Source organism: Dipodomys merriami, unplaced genomic scaffold (assembly GCF_024711535.1).
Source record: "Dipodomys merriami isolate MVZ:Mamm:240054 unplaced genomic scaffold, mDipMer1.0.p SCAF_5, whole genome shotgun sequence".
In the NCBI taxonomy this organism is placed as follows: domain Eukaryota; kingdom Metazoa; phylum Chordata; class Mammalia; order Rodentia; family Heteromyidae; genus Dipodomys; species Dipodomys merriami.
The window spans coordinates 36,071,234-36,084,688 of NW_027206068.1; positions in this window are offsets into that span (position 1 = coordinate 36,071,234).

Below are 13,455 nucleotides of genomic sequence, written 5' to 3' on the forward strand. Positions count from 1 at the left end.
TTAGACTGAATATTTGTTTCCATAAAAATATTCACAGAAGGCCTCTTATCTAGTCTTTTTTTTTGTCTTTATCTTGCAGGATTTTGTATCTGTACCTGACTAGAGTGAGTACTTCTTAGTAAAGTTTGCCACCTAGTGGCAATGCTAATAATCCAAAGGATTGAGGGAAGTTTGAGTGATACATTAAAAGCATATGCATTAAATTTTACTTAGCTGGGCACTGGTGGCTCAGATCTATGATCCTAGCTACTCAGGAGGCTGACATCTAAGGATCGTGGTTCAAAGCCAGTCCATCAGACTCTTATCTCCAATTAACCACCAGAAAACCAGGTGTGGCTCAAATGGTAGAAAGCTAGCCTTGAGCTGAAGAGCACAGGAACAGTGCCCAGGCCCAAAGTTAAAGACCCACAACCGACCAAAAAGTAAAAATAAAAGTTTTACTTGTCCAGAATATTCGATATACGGAGTGTTTGTGCTAATTTTTAAGCAACTTTGGCATATCACTGTCATAATTATCTACAGCTTTGTGGTACTTTTAAAGGTATTACTAGTTAATAGTGCAGGACCTGAAAACAGAGTGACTAAATTCACAGCGCAGCTCATTTTTCAAAATTTTGTAATATAGGTAAGTTAACCTTTCTCAGGTATTTTTTCTAATACAAATTAATAAGAATTATATCAACTAGCACAGCCTGAGATGATCCATATGTTATGAACAAATTAGGACATTGACAATAAAACTAATCTCTGTGTAAGGTAGGAATTATTGTTGCTGTCATCTGTTTCCTAAATTATCTCGAATGATTCTAACTACAGAAATTTCTCTCCTATTATAAATCATTGTGTGGAGTTTTTCATTCAAAGACTGTTTGAAAAATACACACAGTAGGACTTAACAACTATGTGGTATTTACAATGTACCAGGAACTTGAAGTACTTTCCAGACAGGAATTTACTTGATCCTAACAAATAAGTTACAATGTACTACACTTATATCTGAGGTTTTCAGATACAGAAATGGAAGCACTTAAGTGACTTTTTAAAGGCCATTTAACTAAGCCAAGATTTAAGCACAGGTAATCTTGTGTTGTATCTGTGCTCTTAATTACTGGTATAAATATGGGTTATTTTCTGTTCTATTTTATCTTACTGTATTTCTTATGAGGAATGTTAACAAAACCCATTCTTCTCTTTCCAAATGAAAAACAAGTTTAATTCTTTGTAGAGGAATAAAAAAGTAAAAGGGGTCTCAAAATGGCCCTTCATAGGAAATTTGGAAGTTGGTGGTTATGGCAGTGTAAATTTTATATTTCCAACCCTCAGGCACTTCCATCCTTCTTTTACTTAATATATGTTTTTGGTTTGCAGTGATATTTGAAGAATATCCAGTAGAAAAGGATTGTGTGACTGATACATCACTTACCACATGGAATGAGTTATTATTAGCAGAAGTTCCAAACAGTGCATTGACTGTGTGGAAACAAAAGGCAGTTTTTGCACTTGGTTCAAGGACAGAAAAAAAAATAGAGAGCATTATTAAGGTCTCTAACATATGATGCCAGGATGTCATAAAATGTGGCCATACATTGCTGGAGATTCGTAAGATTTCCAAATGAAAGATGTAATCTGATGGAGACATCAATTTTAGTAAGTGTACATCTCTGAACACTTAGTCCTAGAGACAGAACTCTTGTGGACTTAATCTCTTTCTCTATGCTGACCTTTTGACCTCATGTCTCCATTTCAAGCTTAGCATCTTTGCTACTGAACACATAGGTCATCCTAATGGTCCAGTTCAGAAATTGGTTGAGAAATAGTGGACCACTTTAGAGGGCTTCACATTAAACATTCTGTCCCCAGAACTTAAAAGGTTTTGAAAAATTCTATCAAGTTCAATAGTTAATGTTTATGTAAAGCACAAAACAACAATCTCTGTTCTTGATTCTTTATGGGAGAACAGACATTCAATATTAACAAATACTGTTCTTTTCTTTCATTCGCCCATGAACACAAATGAAAAATGAAATGATTTACAACTAAACCTTTCCAATATTTATGAAACTTTACTAAAAAACAAGTATTCTGTTCTCTATTTTAATAGAAGATTTCAAGAGATAACACAGTTTTGTATGTGGTTAGGCTTCAATTATAAGTTATATTTTAAAATTATGTTTCCAAGTAATTGCAGCAATCCACTGATATTTGATTATCAAAATTAGTGCAGTCTTCTGAAGAGTCCTACTGGTGGACCTATGTCTTGTCAGATTCTATACCTGAGTGAATACAAAGAAAACATTTATTAAAGACTACTATAAATGCGTTAGAAACACATGCATGAAAGAAACGAAAACATTAAAATACATATTTAAGGGTTCATTTCCCTAACATCACATTATCTGACCTTTTCCGCTTGACTCATACCTATACTAGATATTGCAAATAAGGGAAACCATGGGACCTATGCTTCTTTGGGCCTGGCTTACTTCACTTAATATAATTTTTTCCAAACCTTTCCATTTCCTAACAAATGGGGAAATGTCATTCTTTCTGATGGAGGCATAGAATTCCATTGTGTATATATACCACATTTTCTTGATCCATTCATCTACTGAGGGGCATCTGGGTTGGTTCCATGTCTTAGCTATGGTAAATAATGCTGCAATAAACATTGTTGTGCTGGTAGCTTTAGTGTGGTCTTGTTGTAAACATTTGGGTAAATGCCCAAAAGTGGGATTGCTGGATCATAGGGGAGATCTATGTGAAGTCTTTTGAGGAACCTCCATACTGCTTTCCAAAGTGGTTGAACAAGTTTACATTCCCACCAACAATGAAGTAAGGTTCCTTTCTGTCCACATCCCCTCCAGCATCTGTTGTTGTTAGAGTTCTTGATTTTTGCCGTTCTAACTGGAGTGAGGTGATATCTCAATGTTGTTTTGATTTGCATTTCTTTTATGGCTAGGGGTGTTGAACATTTCTTCATGTGTCTATTGGCCATCCTTCTTTCTTCTTCAGAGAAGCTTCTCTTTAAGTCTTTCGCCCACTTATTTATTGGGCAGTTGTTTCTTTGAGGATTTGTTGTTGGGTGGTTTAATTTTTTGAGTTCCAAGTATATTTTAGATATGAGACCCTTGTCCGTTGTATGGCTAGTAAAGATCTTCTCCCAATCGGTGGGCTTTCTATTGATCTTGCCAGCTATGTCATTTGCCCTGCAGAAGCTCTGCAACCTTATGCAATCCCATTTGTCCAACCTTTCTTTGATTTGTTGTGCTTCTGGGTCTCTATTCAGAAAATTTCGACCTGAGCCAAGGAGACCTAGGGTTTCTCCTATTCCATCCTGTAATGTTTTCAGAGTGTCTGCTTTGAGTTCAACGTCTTTGATCCATTTGGAGTTGATTCTGGTGCAGGGTGATATATAAGGATCTAGCTTTAGTTTTCTACATGTAGTTAACCAATTTTGCCAGCACCATTTACTGAAGAGGCTGTCTTTCTTCCATTCTATTGTTTTAGCTTCCTTATCGAAGATTAGATGGCTATAGGTCTGTAGGTTCATTTCTGGGATTTGAATTCTATTCCATTGGTCCTGAGGTCTGTTCTTATGCCAATACCAAGCTGTTTTGATTACTATGGCTTTATAGTAGAGTTTGAAATTTGGTATTGATATTCCTCCAGCAGTGTTCTTTCCGTTGAGGAGCGTTTTTGCTATTCGGGGTCTTTTATTGTTCCATATGAATTTTTGGATTGCCTCTTCTATTTCCTTGAAGAATGAGGGTGGAATTTTGATAGGTATCGCGTTGAATTTGTAGATAGCCTTGGGAAGTATTGCCATTTTCACGATGTTAATCTTGCCAATCCAGGAGCATGGGAGGTTTTGCCATTTTTTAAGTTCTGTGTTGATTTCCTTTTTCAAGATTTTAAAGTTTTCATCATAGAGGTCCTTCACTTCTTTGGTTAAGTTAATTCCTAGGTATTTTATTTTTTGTGGGGCTATTACAAATGGAGTTGCTTTCCTAATTTCAGCCACACTTTTCTCATTGTTGGTATATAGAAAAGCCATTGATTTTGGGGGGTTAATTTTATAACCTGCTACTTTGCCAAAGTTTTGAATCAGCTTGAGTAATTTGGGAGTGGAGTCTATGGGATTCTTTAAATACAAGATCATGTCATCTGCAAAGAGGGAGAGTTTTATTTCTTCTTTCCCTATTTGGATCCCCTTTATGTCTGCATCTTGTCTTATTGCTGTAGCTAGGCATTCTAATACTAGATTGAAGAGAAGTGGAGAGAGTGGGCATCCTTGTCTTGTTCCTGAGTTAAGAGGAAATGGCTTTAGTTTTTCACCATTGAGTATAATGCTGGCTGTAGGTTTGTCATATACAGCCTTTATTGTATTGAGGAATGTTCCATGGATTCCTAATTTTTCCAGAACCTTCATCATAAAGGGGTGTTGGATCTTGTCAAATGCTTTTTCTGCATCTATTGAGATAACCATGTGGTTCTTATTCTTGCTCCTGTTGATGTGATGAATAATATTAATTGATTTGCGTATATTGAACCAGCTTTGCATCCCTGAAATGAATCCTGTTTGATCATGGTGTATGATTTTTTGGATGAATTGTTGAAGTCGATTGGCCAAAATTTTGTTGAGAAGTTTTGCATCAATGTTCATCAAAGAAATGGGTCTATAGTTCTCTTTCTTTGATGAGTCCCTGCCTGGTTTTGGGATGAGGGCTATGATGGCTTGTCCCTCCCCCACAGTGTAACCCCCGCTTTCACTATATTTGATGTCAGTATAACATGTGGAGGAGATGGGGACAAACAAGTCGTTTAAGGATTCAGGTGGACCTGTTGCAACAATGAGAAGTACAAAATGTCATGTCAAAACCAGCTTTACAATGTCGGTGGGGGGGGGAGGGGGGTATAATTGGGTGGGGGGAGGGGGGTAAAATTGGGTGGGGGGAGGGGGGAGGCGGGGAAGGGAAGTGAAGGGTAAACAAAGGAGGAGGCTGCAATGCTTGGTAAGAAATGTATGCATTATCCTGCCCATGTAATTGTAGCCCCTCTGTACAGTATGTTCTCAAATAAAATAAAATACAATTAAAAAAAAAAGACTACTATAATATTCAGCACAAGGAGGAGGCAACAATGCTCAATAAGAAATGTACTCATACCTTGTCCATGTAATTGTAACTCCTCTGTATGGTATTTTCACAATAAAAAAAACATAATTAAAAAATATTCAGCACAGGGGCTGGGAAGTTGGCTCAGTGGTAGAGCGCTTGCCTTGCATGCCTGAGGCCCTGGGTTCGATTCCTCAGCACCACATAGGCAAAAAGCCGGAAGTGGCGCTGTGGCTCAAGTGGTAGAGTGTTAGCCTTGAGCTGAAGAGCTGAGGGACAGTGCCCAAGCCCAGAGTTCAGGCCCCACGACCGGACCCAGAAAAAAAATATTCAGCACAAACTCACCACCAAAAACTGAAATTATTTACATGAATATGTCATTTTTATGCAAACCAATTAAGTAATGCATTCTGCAAAAGTGTAGAAAATAAGCTAAGCATTCACATGCATTCAAATATTTCACCACTCAAAAATGATGCGAGTATTTTCCATACATTGTTTTTTATGTTTGTATACTGGATCCAGTTGAGCTATATATGACTCACAGATCATAAAAGCTCAAAGACACAAACTTGGACCTAATGTACTTACAGAACAAAATGCCTATGTGCTGGAAGAAGGCGTCTGCACAGAATTACTCAGAATTCATCAGCCCACAAAAATGTAATGGGCCAAATCAGCAAGGCCAAATCATGCCAAAAAGAACTCAAGATGAAATGTTAAAATGTTTGGTGTACAACTAAATATTTAAAATATTTTTACATGAACTGAACAGTATTTGAATTGGAAAACTGTGCTGTGGCTCATGGTACAAAAATGAGAGTACTAAAAAGGTTTACATGGAATTTAAACTCTAAATCAATTACAAAGAGTTAGCTATTCCAAGTAGCTAACTTAGAAAATCAACTTTCTCTCCTTTCTTCTTTCTTTCCTTCCTTCCTTTCTTCTGTCTTTCCTTCCTTCTTACTTTCCTCCTTCCTTCCTCCCTTACCTGCTTCTGTTCCTCTTTCTTTCCTTGCTTTTAACTTCCTTCCTACCTTTTCCCTTCACTTTCTCTCTTTCTTTCCTTTCTTCTACTTCCCTCCCTCTCTTCTTTAACACCGTATCTTCCCTCCTTCCCTTTCCTGTCTTTCTCCTTTCCTCTTTGAATATAACTTTAAACTATTATAAGCATATAGAGGGAAATTGTTCCTTTGCTGAATGAAAGAAAAAGTTAGCCAGTTACCAGTGGTTCATGTCTACAATACTGGCTAATCGGGAAACTGAGATTAGATGATTGTGGTTCAAAGCCAGCTTGGGCACCTTTCACTAATTACCCAGAAAAATGTTTATCTGTAGGAATCTCCTTTTTAATTATATTGCAAATCATTAAATAATTGTACAGGGAATTTCCATGCACCAAATCATAAGTACAATGCATCTTGACTGATGTCAACTCTTTCATAACTTTCCCCCTTCCCTTCCAACCCAATCCATCCCCTCCATGTTCTCAATTGCATAGAAGCTCGTTAAAATATGCTTCAAATATATATGCTTCAGTTAATTGTTGAATGAATAATGTTTTTGAAAAACTTTCTATATTAATTTTGAACTTTGTTAACAGAACCTCTGAATCATATGTTTGATTTGCATAATATACCCCAAACCTAATGTTGAAAGAAAAATAAAGAAACAGAGAGAGAGAGAGAGAGACAGAGAGAGACAGAGAGAGACAGAGAGAGAGAGAGAGAGAGAGAGAGAGAGAGAGAGAGAGAGAGAGAGAGAGAGAGCTTAGCATAAGGACTTTTAATTGTCAGAAACAAGTTGTATGTTGAATAATAATCTATAATATAATCTGTCATGATAATTTAGTATTTTGTAAAAGTGGGGTGGGCCAACACCTCAGCAGAAAATCCAATTTGTTGTTAAAAGATAATCACGATGTTAATAAAAATTCAAAACTCTTTACAGACTTCCCATAAAATATGCTATGATAGCAAAAACAAGAATCTCACAAAATCATATTATAATTGAAACCCTATCAGTTTCCAACAAGAATTTGAAATAATCAGAGTGAGAAAAGTAGAAAACTATTAGAAGATCCCATGTTTCCGTTACTTTTAAAACAAATGCAAGATTTCAGAGTTTTAATTCACTACAAGGTGCCAGGTATTGTATCTTCAGAAAATAACCCCTTATCGGAACAACAGGTTTTCATGATGAGCTGTTTCAAGGACTAGTTCCTATGATTAATATGGTCCATTAAGATCAAGGCAGTGTGCCAGCAGCAGGTACTTGACTAACAGGACCTTGTTCTATATGCATCTATAGAAATCCTGAGGTACTTAATCTCAATAGAACCACTATCAGACAATACCATTTTCGTCTTATTTTTAATCATTTTCTTCTTGACCCTCTTCTAATAATTAAGTAAAAATAGAGGGGGCTTGTTATTTTGCTTTTTTCTCTCTTTTGTCCCTTTTTTAAATTTTGTACCCTTTGTCTTTTATGTAACTTTGGGAGAGGGTAAAGGAAGCACGGAAATGGTGGGACAAAGGGTGAACAAATGCATAGTGATACTCACGAGACTATGTTGCAAATGAGCTATACAACTTATGGGAAAGAGAAAAAGGAGAAGACAAGGAAGAGGTAACACTGTTCAAAAAGAAATACACTCATTACCTGATGTACTTATGTAACTTATGTAACCCTTTTGTACATGACCTTTACAACAAAAAAGAAAATAAAGTAGAATAGTATGAAGAAGTTATGTATAATTAAAAGTTTATTAGTAAAGAAAATATTGTCTTGTAAATCTGCAATTGGGATATTAAGGATTGTCTTCAAACACCTTATTTCATTTATTTGTATATATAAATCATAATTTTCTTTAAATATTTTATGTAGTATATGTGATAGGTAAAATAACAAATCAAAAATTAGCAAAGAAAAACAAATGACTGGTGTACTGATTTTTTTGGGGGGGAGGGGTCTGGTTGGGGGGCCTGAACTCTGGGCCTGGGTGCTGTCCCTCAGCTCTTCAGCACTCTACCACTTGAGCCACAGTGCCACTTCCAGCTTTTTTTTTCTGCTTATGTGGTGTTGAGGAATCGAACCCAGGGACTCATGCATGCAAGGCAAGCACTCTACCACTGAGCCACCTTCCCAGCCCTGTACTGATTTTTATATTAGACAATAGTATATAATAGGAAAAAGCTGTGTATTAACTGTTTTAAAAATCCTAGATTTGGAAGAAGAAAACAGCTTTGTAACATAGCTATTTTTTTATTTTGTTTCTTTTTTTGTCAGCGGTGGGGCTTGAACTCTGGGCTTGAGCAACTTCTGGTTTTCTTTGTGGCTTTTCGAGGTAAGAGTCTCACAGACTTTCTTGCCCAGGCTGGCTTTGAACTGCGATCCTCAGATCTCAGCCTCCTGAGTAGCTAGGATTACAGGCATGAACCACCGGCGCCTGGCTAACATAGCTAAGTTTTAAGGGACATTATAAATGTGTGGGTTTGTTTGACATTTTTGTTTATTTTTCATGTACATACATTGTATCCCAAGAAGAGAGTCATTTGATACATTTGGAAGAGAATAAGTGGTTAAGAATGACTAAATCACTTCTACTCTATTTAATTGACAAAGTTAATAAAAACTCATATTTATATCTATCTCTTTTTTGTGGGGTGGTCGGTCATAGGACTTGAACTCTGGGCCTGGGCACCATCCCTTAGCTCAGTAATTTTCTTGTTTCTGTTTTTCTCATCAGCCAAATTAACAATTAAATTTAACTTATGAATTCAAGTTTTTTTACTATGACATCTTTATAGAAAAATTTCAAATACATTTAAAGCAAATAGAGTTGATGTTTAATAAATGGACTCAGTGAGATGCTTTCATTTGGTGGTTTCTCATTTCTACTTACTTATTACCAACGATTTAAAATACCTAAACCCAGAATAGCTCAGGATTATACATCCATCTTCTTCATTTACAAGAGCACTGCACTAAAACTACAGCAGATAAACATTCTTGTTCTCATTTATGCATGTCATATTCTTTAAAAATAGTTTTATATTTAAAATCCATTTGTATCCTATTAAGATAGAAACTGAAAGTATGAAAGTTTATGTTTCAGGCAAAAACACAACCATAAGCAAGGAGAAGTATGGAATAATGTTCACTTCTTTAACATCGTTGAGTTTCCAATACAAAACTTCATCACTTTATCATTACAGTCTGCAGCTTTTTTCTTTATTTAAAAAAAGAAAAGAAAAGTCGGAGCTGGGTGCCAGTGGCTCACGCCTGTAATCCTAGCTACTCAGGAGGCTGAGATCTGAGGATCGAGGTTCAAAGCCAGCCTGGGCAGAAAAGTCCGGGAGACTCTTATCTCCAATAAACCATCAGAAAATCGAAGTGGCACTGTGGCTCAAGCGGTAGAGCGCTCGCCTTGAGCTGAAGAGCTGAGGGATAGCACCCAAGCCCAGAGTTCAAGCCCCATGACTGACCAAAAAAACCCCAAAACTGTCTGCTCTTTGATGGAGGCTTGGATCTCCATCTATCTATTGATACCTCCTGCATAGCTGAAATCAGAGGCAGACTGCACCATACCCAGCCGCTTGTTTGTTGAAATGGGGTCTTGCTAACATTTTCTTCAGAGTAGCCAAGGAAAGCAGTCCTCCAAATCTCTGGCTCTTGAGTAGTTGGGATTATAGGAATACACCTCCTTACTTGGCCTAAAAAGTGCCTGGCTGGGGAATTGAACTCAGCCTCCTGATCTTGTTTGATAATTCGTTTCTTCACAAAACTTATACACTACCACCTGAGTCACATGTCTACTTCCCCCTTTGTTTCTAGATAATTTGAGATGAGTCTCATGGACTTTTCTGTCAGGACTGGTTTTGACCAGATCCTTATATCTCTACTTTCTGAGTAGCTAAGATTACATGTGTGCTCCAACAGCACACAGACTTTTTTTCCATTTTCTTTTTGCAGAATGTTTTATTTGACATTTAATGATATTAAAAATCTTACAATACATAATTTATTACTAAAAAACATGTTCATATTTTAAATTTAATAGTAAATTATGAAGTGAGTGCTGATGGCTCACACTTAGAATCCTATTTGCTCAAGATATGATCAAGATACTGAGACACTTTGGCAAGTATCTGGAGACTCTATCTCCAAAATAACAAGAAAGAAAGCTTGGTTGACTTGGTAGTGACATGTCAGCTGAATAGTCAAACCAAGCTAGCACAGGGCTCTGAGCTCAAATACACATACAAGCAAAGTAGCAATATGATATGGTATACCTCTGACAATTAATCAGAGTAGCAAGTATGGATTCAGAGATGACTCTTTCTTCCTATATTTGTTTCCTTATTTTCCGCAAAGTAATAGAATATAAAAGGTGGAGAGAGTCTTAGCAGGCATATTAAGTCAACTTTGTCAGGGGGAGCCCTTTCTTCATGCTAACACTTCCTTTCATCATATCATTTCCAGATAATGCTCTTTTCCACATTAAATCCTTTTTTTCCCCATTAAAATAGTTTTATGCTGAGATTATGTGTATTTGAAATATTAAATACAAAATTTATTATTTACCATTAATAATTAGACTCGCCTTATTTTTGTTGAAAATAAATATTTGTACTCGTTACATTATCTAATATTTACATACCTTAGATAGCCATTCTTCTAACAGTATTTTATGTGACATAAATAAACAGAGCATGTGTTGCGAATAATGCTCAACTGAATATAATTTTACAAAACATCCTCTGAAATATAGTATAAAAATCCTATTGTTTCATGAATTTGTACAGCTTTAATGAAAGTTAAATTTACATTTCTCATGACTGTATACCATTACCATAATTAATTAACCTGTATGCTTTTAGGTAACCAATTTTATAGTATATATACATATTATTCGTGATGCATGAGTAAAGTTAAAATGTATTTATATCTTCTCTATCATGGGTCTCCGCAATAGTTATAGCCTTTTATCACCCCCTATTTTAAAATATTTACATTCTCTGTTTTGTACATTTTCTAGATGATAGGTTCAAGCTACACTAGCATTGCCATCAGCTTGATGAATAGTGTTGAGGAGAAAAGAACTAAAGTAATGAAATAACATGGTTGAAATACATATCTATTCTAGATATCAAAATAATATTTATTCAACCTGTCACTGGAGTAGTTACAGCAAAAAAATGAATTTCTGTAGAAGACAACACCAATAAATTTTAGAGCAATCCCAAAGATATAGTAACAAGTTTCTTTTTCAATTAAAAGACTAGTCTTATTATTTTAAATAAGTGAGAATATTTTAAAATTATTCTTATCTAAGTAAAAGTAGAATAAAAACTATAATTCCTGATTATTTTCAAATCTTACAGATGAAAAGGTTTCAGATACAGATAAAATTCTCACCAGATGAATTATTCAGCTTATATGACTGGGGATTAATAAAACTTAATAAAATTCTAAGATGTGAAATTTAAAGTTAGAAATAAGAAATCTGAAAGACAAAAAATATTAAAATAAAAATTGGTTGGGAGCCAGTAGTTCATGCCTATAATCCTAGCTACTCAGGAGGTTGAGAAATGAGGATTGTGGAACAAAGTCAACCTGGACTGCAAAGACCATGTGACTTAGCACCAATAAACTACTCAGAAAAAGCCAGAAGTGGCACTGTGGCTTAAGTGGTAGAGCACTACCCTTGAGTAAACAAAATCTTAGGGATAGCTTCCAGACCCTGAGTTCAAGCCTCATAACCAAAAAATAAAATAAAATATTTATAAATATACTATTTGTCAAATATAAATATGATATAAATAATACATTATGGATGGATCTCCATGCGTAGATACTCTATAGTTGTTAAATAACTCAAGTTAAAAACTCAGAAGAACTTAAGATTGATTCTGCAGTCCTGATTCTCTAGTCCTCCCCTTCTCTGCCAAAAATGTATTTATCAAAAATGCCATATCTTAATGGGTCTTCAGTCTCATTTGTATGCTGGCACTTTGTGTGCTACAGTTTAGCTCATCTATTTACTGATTTCTTTTTCCTACCACCAATTAGTGATTTGAAATGTAAACACATCTGGCTTCTTCCTTGCAGGAATATCCACTTGCCCTCTCTGCTGGGGATTGGTGTTACATCAATTCCAAATCCCTTGCAACATCTTTGATCTCATTTTCTTGCTAAGAATTCACAGAAATTGTTTCACAGTGTACTGGATACTCTGGAGTTTGCACATGTTTACTCAGCCCTCCTACTTAAGTGCAGAGTGGTGCAGCCCACAAACTACATCCAGAAGCACCTGTTAGTCCAATTTCTGAACACAAAGTATTTGAACTCTCAGTCTGTTTGCTACCACATTTGAGGTATATAGGATTTAGAAAACTCAATAAAAGAGCTTTGTTCTTGTGTTTATTTTTATTAATTACTCTCTCAATACCTTACATATATGGTGACTACTATTCACTTTTTCTAATTGTTGGTATCTATAAAGATACTATTATAAAAGACTGTAATGTCAGATAAATTTACATATATTTCTAGAAATAAACAAGATATAAAATGTATGTATAATCCAGTTTAAATTTCATAACAGTGAAGAGTAGACTGCAATGTATGGAAAATCAGACTAAGAACAATCTCTCATGCAATGAGTTCTTTAAAGAAGAAATGCACATAAAACTATAAGAAATGATTAACTGTAAGGAGGTCAATTTAACACTAGTTGGTACTGATTCTCTATGTAATTTAATCACAGAAACTTAATACCACTTATATTATACCTTGAAGAAATACCAAATTCACTTCAGGATTTTCACCAAATAAAGACTCTTTGTGTATCAAGTGTGATGACCTGAAACCATTAAGCAATTTCTTTGTTATAATAATGAGTAAAAAATAAAAGATAATATCCTGTTCCATAAAAGATAATATCCTGTTCCATTATCTCCAGCATTATGGAGAAATATTGAGCCAAGCAGAGGCAAGTATTGGCTATTAAACTAGAGTTTCAGTATAAAGAACAAGATGAAAGAAGTGTGTGCTTTGTGTAACACTGTAAGCCCAACCATGTATATTTGAGAGTTCATATGATATTGCCAACATAGCATGTCTCTCATTGACTCTGGTCAGGGAGGAATTAGTAGGGAGTCATGTAGATATAATTCATTTTACTTCACTTTTCCTCTTACTGATCAACTGTGTTTCAATGAAGATAGCAAGAACCAGGTACAAGAACAATACTTGCTCCAGTGCCTTTATTTTGAAGTGATTTTACTATCTGTTTTTCATACTCTTCAACCTTAGAATTTTGTACTTGATAAAAACA